Raw genomic sequence first — 6,362 nt, 5'->3', positions numbered from 1 at the left:
TGTTAGGAGCAGCTGACTTAAACCTCTATGTGGAATCTATTTTTTAAAGATAATAAAACTGTCTGCCAACTTTGCCTAACTTAGTCCTATTACATGAGAGAAGAATAAACTTCTGCCTTTAGAAAAAAAAAATTTGACCTATTTTTTTAATCTGTGTTGTGTAGAATGTGAGACCTTAGTTTCCTGACCAGGGACTGAACTCATGCCACCTGAATTGGAAGCAGGGAGTCTTAACCACTGGACCACCAGGGAAAGCCCCACTTTCTGCCTTTTGAAGTCATTATTATTTGGACTCTGTTATAGCAGCTGAAACGGAGAAGGCAATGGCACCCCACTCCAGTACTCTTGTCTGGAAAATCCCATGGATGGAGGAGCCTGGTAGGCTGCAGTCCGTGGGGTCATGAAGAGTCGGACACGACTGAGCTACTTCACTTTCAATTTTCCCTTTCATGCATTGGAGAAGGAAATGGAACCCACTCCAGTGTCCTTGCCTGGAGAATCCCAGGGACGGCGGAGCCTGGTGGGCTGCCGTCTATGGGGTCGCACAGAGTCGGACACAACTGAAGCGACTTAGCAGCAGCAGCATAGCAGCTGAAAAAATAACTTCCACCATATAAATATAAAACTCACCAATGTGCTGTCTTGTAATTAGAATTTAGTGGCAAAATTTAAGATAATAATTGTAATAACATTTATAGTATTTATAGGGCTTTCCTAGTGTCTCAGCAGTAAATAATCCACTTGCCAATACAAGAGATGCGGGTTTGATCCCTGGGTAGGGAAGATGCTGGGGAGAAGGAAATGGCAACCCACTCCAGTATTCTTGTTGGGAAATCCCATGGATTAGGGGAGCTTGGTTGGCTACAGTCTATAGAATTGTAAAGAGTTGGACACGACTTAGCATCTAAACAACAACAACATTAATAGTGTTGAAGATAGCTAGCCCTTATTTCAGAGAAGGTGATGGCAACCCACTCCGGTACTTTTGCCTGGAAAATCCCATGGACGGAGGAGCCTGGTAGGGTACAGTCCATGGGGTCGCGAAGAGTCGGACACGACTGAGCGACTTCACTTTCACTTTTCACTTCCATGCTTTGGAGAAGGAAATGGCAACCCACTCCATTGTTCTTGCCTGGAGAATCCCAGGGACAGGGGAGCCTGGAGGGCTGCTGTCTATGGGGTCGAACAGAGTTGGACACGTCTGATGTGACTTAGCAGCAGCAGCAGCAGCCCTTATTTAGAACTTAACATGAGTCAGCAATTTTCTAAGAGTTTAATGAATCAACTAACTTCATCCTCACAACAACCCTATGAAGTGAAACTATAATTGTTCCTACTGTGAGGATTTAAAAATTTCAGAGCTGGTTAAAAAACTGTCTCAAGCCTACATAGCTAGTGTGGAACAATTAGTTTCAATGGAGGCAATCTGACACCAGAGCCCAAATTGTCAATCACGCTTATATAGTGTTTATTCTTTGTGCAATGCTTTGTGGTATCCAGTTCTTTATAGATTGGAAATATATGCAATCAGGAGCCATTTACCACATGTTTCAGTCACATGTCAATTTGAAGCCATTTAGTGATAAGGGAGGATTTAAGTGCAGAGAGGTACATGCCAACCATCTTAAAGAAATGCTATCAGAAGTTAAAGAATATAAATATACTTGACCTACCAAAATTTCCTGTGGGGAGTGAATTGAAAGTTTATACTATCTATCGACTATTTAAATGTCAATTGTACTGAAATATAGCACAAAAGCAAAAAATATACATAAGAATGGCAACAAAGTCAATTTTTCTCAAAATGAACACATCCATGTAATCTGTACGCAAACCAAGAAAGAGAGCCTCTGGGCCTGGCCAAGTCAGCTCTGCAGGTTTTTGATTGTTATATAGTGTTGAGTTTGGCAGCTTTAGTTCCAGTGAGTATGGCCTTGGATCAGTGAATTATGATCCCCCTCCCCACCAAAAAAAAATCATGATAGTGCTATGTCAAGGAGGTTTGGCTCTGGCTAAGGATGTGACAGTTATTAAAAATTGAAGATTCAGCTGAATTGGAGTGAATAGCATCTACCAAGCCACACTGAATTCTAGGGGTTACGAATATATGCAGATTTCTACTATTATTTTATGTTTTTCAAGCTTCAGTAATCATTTCTCAGCTAATAACAAACTGCTATCTTGGTTTCTTCAATGCAACAGATACCATCTGTAGCTGTCAGAATTCCAGATTTTATTCACGACTGAGTTCTGTGTATGTTGATTAATGAGTTTACTTTTCTAGAAGGAAATTCTGAACACATCACCTTCTTAATTTCTCCTCTACTTCTTAAATAAACATACTGACTTCATCGAACTCAAAAAGATAATCATGTATTTCTATTCAGTTAGTTTCTTTTAACAGATTTCGTACTTTCCATGTAGAAGTCTGAGATGTGTGACGAGGAGCTATAGATAGGAACTTTAGAAGATTTGCTTTCTTTTTTTTTCCCCTTCAACTTTGGGGAGTTATAATTGACACGTAACATTGTGCAAGTTTAAGGTGCGTAAGCACTGATTTGATATATTTACAAAATTCAAAATGATTACCATCCTGGTATTAGCTACCGGGGGCTCACAGGTGGCACTGGTGGTAAAGAACATACCTGCCGGTGCAGGAGATGTAAGAGATGTGGGTTCGATCCCTGGGTTGGGAAAATCCCCTTGAGAAGGTAAGGCAATCGACTCCGATATTCTTGCCTGGAGAATCCTATGGACAGGGGAGCATGGCAGTTTACAGCCCATAGGGTTGCAAAGAACTGGACACAACTGAAGCGACTCAGCATGCACGCACATTAGCTACCAGGGAGAAGGGGCTTCTAATTATGACTATGGCTTCTTGCTCAGGCTCTCTGTGGCATTTCAGATATTTCAGAGGGTATATGTAATTGCCAGGTCCTTACCAATGGCCTGACTAGGCATGGAAGGCTGGGAGTGGGTTGCAGATATGGTCTGGTCCCAAACTGTCACAGTTAAAAAAATGGAAGTAATTTTGTTTCTACTGAAGGCCCAGGAAAGTCAAATGGGGCCATGTGGGCCCAGTTATTAATTGAACCTAAGAATTCATACCAAGAATGCTGAGCTTGACATTTTTCAAAGACACCCAAAATAAACAGTTTCCATTTCAACCAACAATTTAGTTGACTTATGTATTCAGTGTTAAGCACTTAGTAAACTTTTTTCTTATGTTTCAGTCTTCAGCCCCATCTTTTTGTTTCAAGACTTGATTGGATACAACTAATTTGCCTAGAGTCAAATGCTTCCTGAATTCTTTTTGTATTCTTCCTTCTGGCCAAATCACAGCTAGATTATGAAGTGCTCTTGATTATGCTCCAGGTATCTTTTCAAACTTTGTCTTTATGATTCCAAGACTAAAGCCCACTTAAAGAGGCTGCCAGGAGTTCAATCCTGTGTTTTACAGTTATCAATTAATTGGGCTTCAAGATACTGCCATCACCTTACTGTGTCACATGACTCTTGCTTTCAAAATGTATTTTAGGAGACTTATTATATGTGTGTATTGGGCTTCCCAGGTGGCTCAGAGGTAAAGAATCCACCTGCCAATGCAGGAGACACAGGTTCAATCCCTGGGTCAGAAAAATCCCCTGGAGAAGAAAATGTCAAGCCACTTCAATATTTTTGCCTGGGAAATCCCATGGACAGAGTAGCCTGGCAGGCTACTATCCATGTTGTTGCAAAAGAACTGGTGTGACTTAGCAACTAAACAAGAACAACAACAGCTTACTTTTTGAAAGTAATTCATTAACTCTTACCATTTTAGAATAGGCATAGCATGTATATGTACCTATATCTGTTTATACATTATGTATGCACTTGTTTGTGCATGTGTGAGTACGCATTCAGTCGCTCAGTTGCGTCCTACTCTTCATGACCCGAAGGACTGCAGGCTGCCAGGGTCCTCTGTCCATGGAATTTTCCAGGCAAGAATATTGGAGTGGCTTGCCATTTCCTCCTCCAGGGGACCTTCCTGATCCAGGGATTGAATCCGCGTCTCCTGTGCCTCTTGAATTGGCAGGTGGATTATTTATCACTGAGTCACCTGGGAAGCCATTTGTGTGTATATATTAATACATATATTTTATGGGGATTCCCAGGGGGCACTAGTGGTAAACAACTTGTCTGCCCATGCAGGAGACATAAGAGATACCGGTTCGTTCCCTGGGTGGAGAAGATCCTCTGGAGGAGGGCATGGCAACCCCTCCAGTATTCTTGCCTGGAGAATCCCATGGACAGGGGAGCCTGGCAGGCTACATCCCATAAGGTTGCAAAGAGTCAGACACAACTGAAGTGATGTAGTACACACGCACATACATATTACACATGTGTATGTATTATACACACACACACATATATATATATATACACAAAGGAGAGAACGATACGAGGATCTAAAATAAGAGAAACTAAATTTTTGGTCAAGGGTAAACATCAGTCTGACAGTAGGCCTGCTATAGTTAATGTGCAAATTTTTTGGCTTGCACATTTGTTTTAAATTTTACATTTTGAAGGCGTTTAGATAGAGCATGATTCTCCTGTCTGTCCAATTGCCAAAGCCTATATTTTCATTCATCTATTATAATTCTGATATTTATATTTTTGCATAAATCTTATAGGTATTTTGAGTTTACCATTACTGCTTTAAACATTGTGCTGGAGACAGGGATCAAGACCATCCCCAAGAAAAAGAAATGCAAAAAAGCAAAAAGGCTGTCTGAGGAGGCCTTACAAATAGCTGTGAAAAGAAGAAAAGTGAAAAGCAAAGGAGAAAAGGAAAGATATACCCATGTGAATGTAGACTTCCAAAGAATAGCAAGGAGAGATAAGAAAGCCTTCTTCAATGATCAGCGCAAAGAAATAGAGGAAAACAACAGAATGGGAAAGACTAGAGATCTCTTCAAGAAAATTAGAGATACCAAGGGAACATTTCATGCAAAGATGGGCTCGATAAAGGAAAAAAATGGTAAGGACCTAACAGAAGCAGAAGATATTAAGAAGAGGTGGCAAGAATACACAGAAGAACTATACAAAAAAGATCTTCACGACTGAGATGATCACAATGGTGTGATCACTCACCTAGATCCAGACATCCTGGAATGTGAAGTCAAGTGGGCCTTAGGAAGCATCACTACAAACAAAGCTAGTGGAGGTGATGGAATTCCAGTTGAGCTATTTCAAATCCTAAAAGATGATGCTGTGAAAGTGCTTCACTCAATAGGCCAGCAAATTTGGAAAACTCAGAAGTGACCACAGGACTGGAAAAGTCAGTTTTCATTCCAATCCCAAAGAAAGACAATGCCAAAGAATGCTCAAACTACTGCTCAATTGCTCTCATCTCACAGGCTAGTAAAGTAATGCTCAAAATTCTCTAAGCCAGGCTTCAACAATACGTGAATTGTGAATTTCCAGATGTTCAAGCTGGTTTTAGAAAAGGCAGAGGAATCAGAGATCAAATTGCCAACATCTGCTGGATCATCAAAAAAGCAAGAGAGTTTCAGAAAAACATCTATTTCTGCTTTATTGACTATGCCAAAGCCTTTGTCTGTGTAGATCACCACAAACTGTGGAAAATTTTTCAAGAGATGGGAATACCAGACCACCTGACCTGCTTCTTGAGAAATCTGTATGCAGGTCAGGAAGCAACACAACTGGACATGGAACAACAGACTGGTTCCAAATAGGAAAAAGAGTACTTCAAGCCTGTATATTGTCACCCTGCTTATTTAACTTGTATGCAGAGTACATCATGAGAAACGGTAGGCTGGGTGAAGCACAAGCTGGAATCAAGATTTCTGGGACAAATATTGATAACCTCAGATATGCAGATGACACCACCCTTATGGCAGAAAGTGAAGAATAACTAAAAAGCCTCTTGGTGAAAGTGAAAGAGGAGAGTGAAAATGTTACCTTAAAGCTTAACATTCAGAAAACTAAGATCATGGCATCTGGTCCCATCACTTCATGGCAAATAGATGGGGAAACAGTGGAAACAGTGGCTGACTATTTTTCTGGGCTCCAAAATCGCTGCTGATGGTGACTGCAGCTATGAAATTAAAATATGCTTACTCCTTGAAAGATAAGTTATGATCAACCTAGCCAGCATATCAAAAAGCAGGGACATTACTTTGCCAACAAAGGTCCGTCTAGTCAAGGCTATGGTTTTCCTAGTAGTCATGTATGGATGTGAGAGTTGGGCTCTAAAGAAAGCTGAGCACTGAAGAATTGATGCTTTTGAGCTGTGGTGTTGGAGAAGACTCTTGAGAGTCCCTTGGACTGCAAGGAGACCCACCCAACCAGTCCATCCT

Source organism: Giraffa tippelskirchi, chromosome 2, assembly GCF_054371585.1.
Source record: "Giraffa tippelskirchi isolate mGirTip1 chromosome 2, T2T-mGirTip1v1.2.pri, whole genome shotgun sequence".
In the NCBI taxonomy this organism is placed as follows: Eukaryota; Metazoa; Chordata; class Mammalia; order Artiodactyla; family Giraffidae; genus Giraffa; species Giraffa tippelskirchi.
This window is presented reverse-complemented; position numbering follows the sequence as displayed.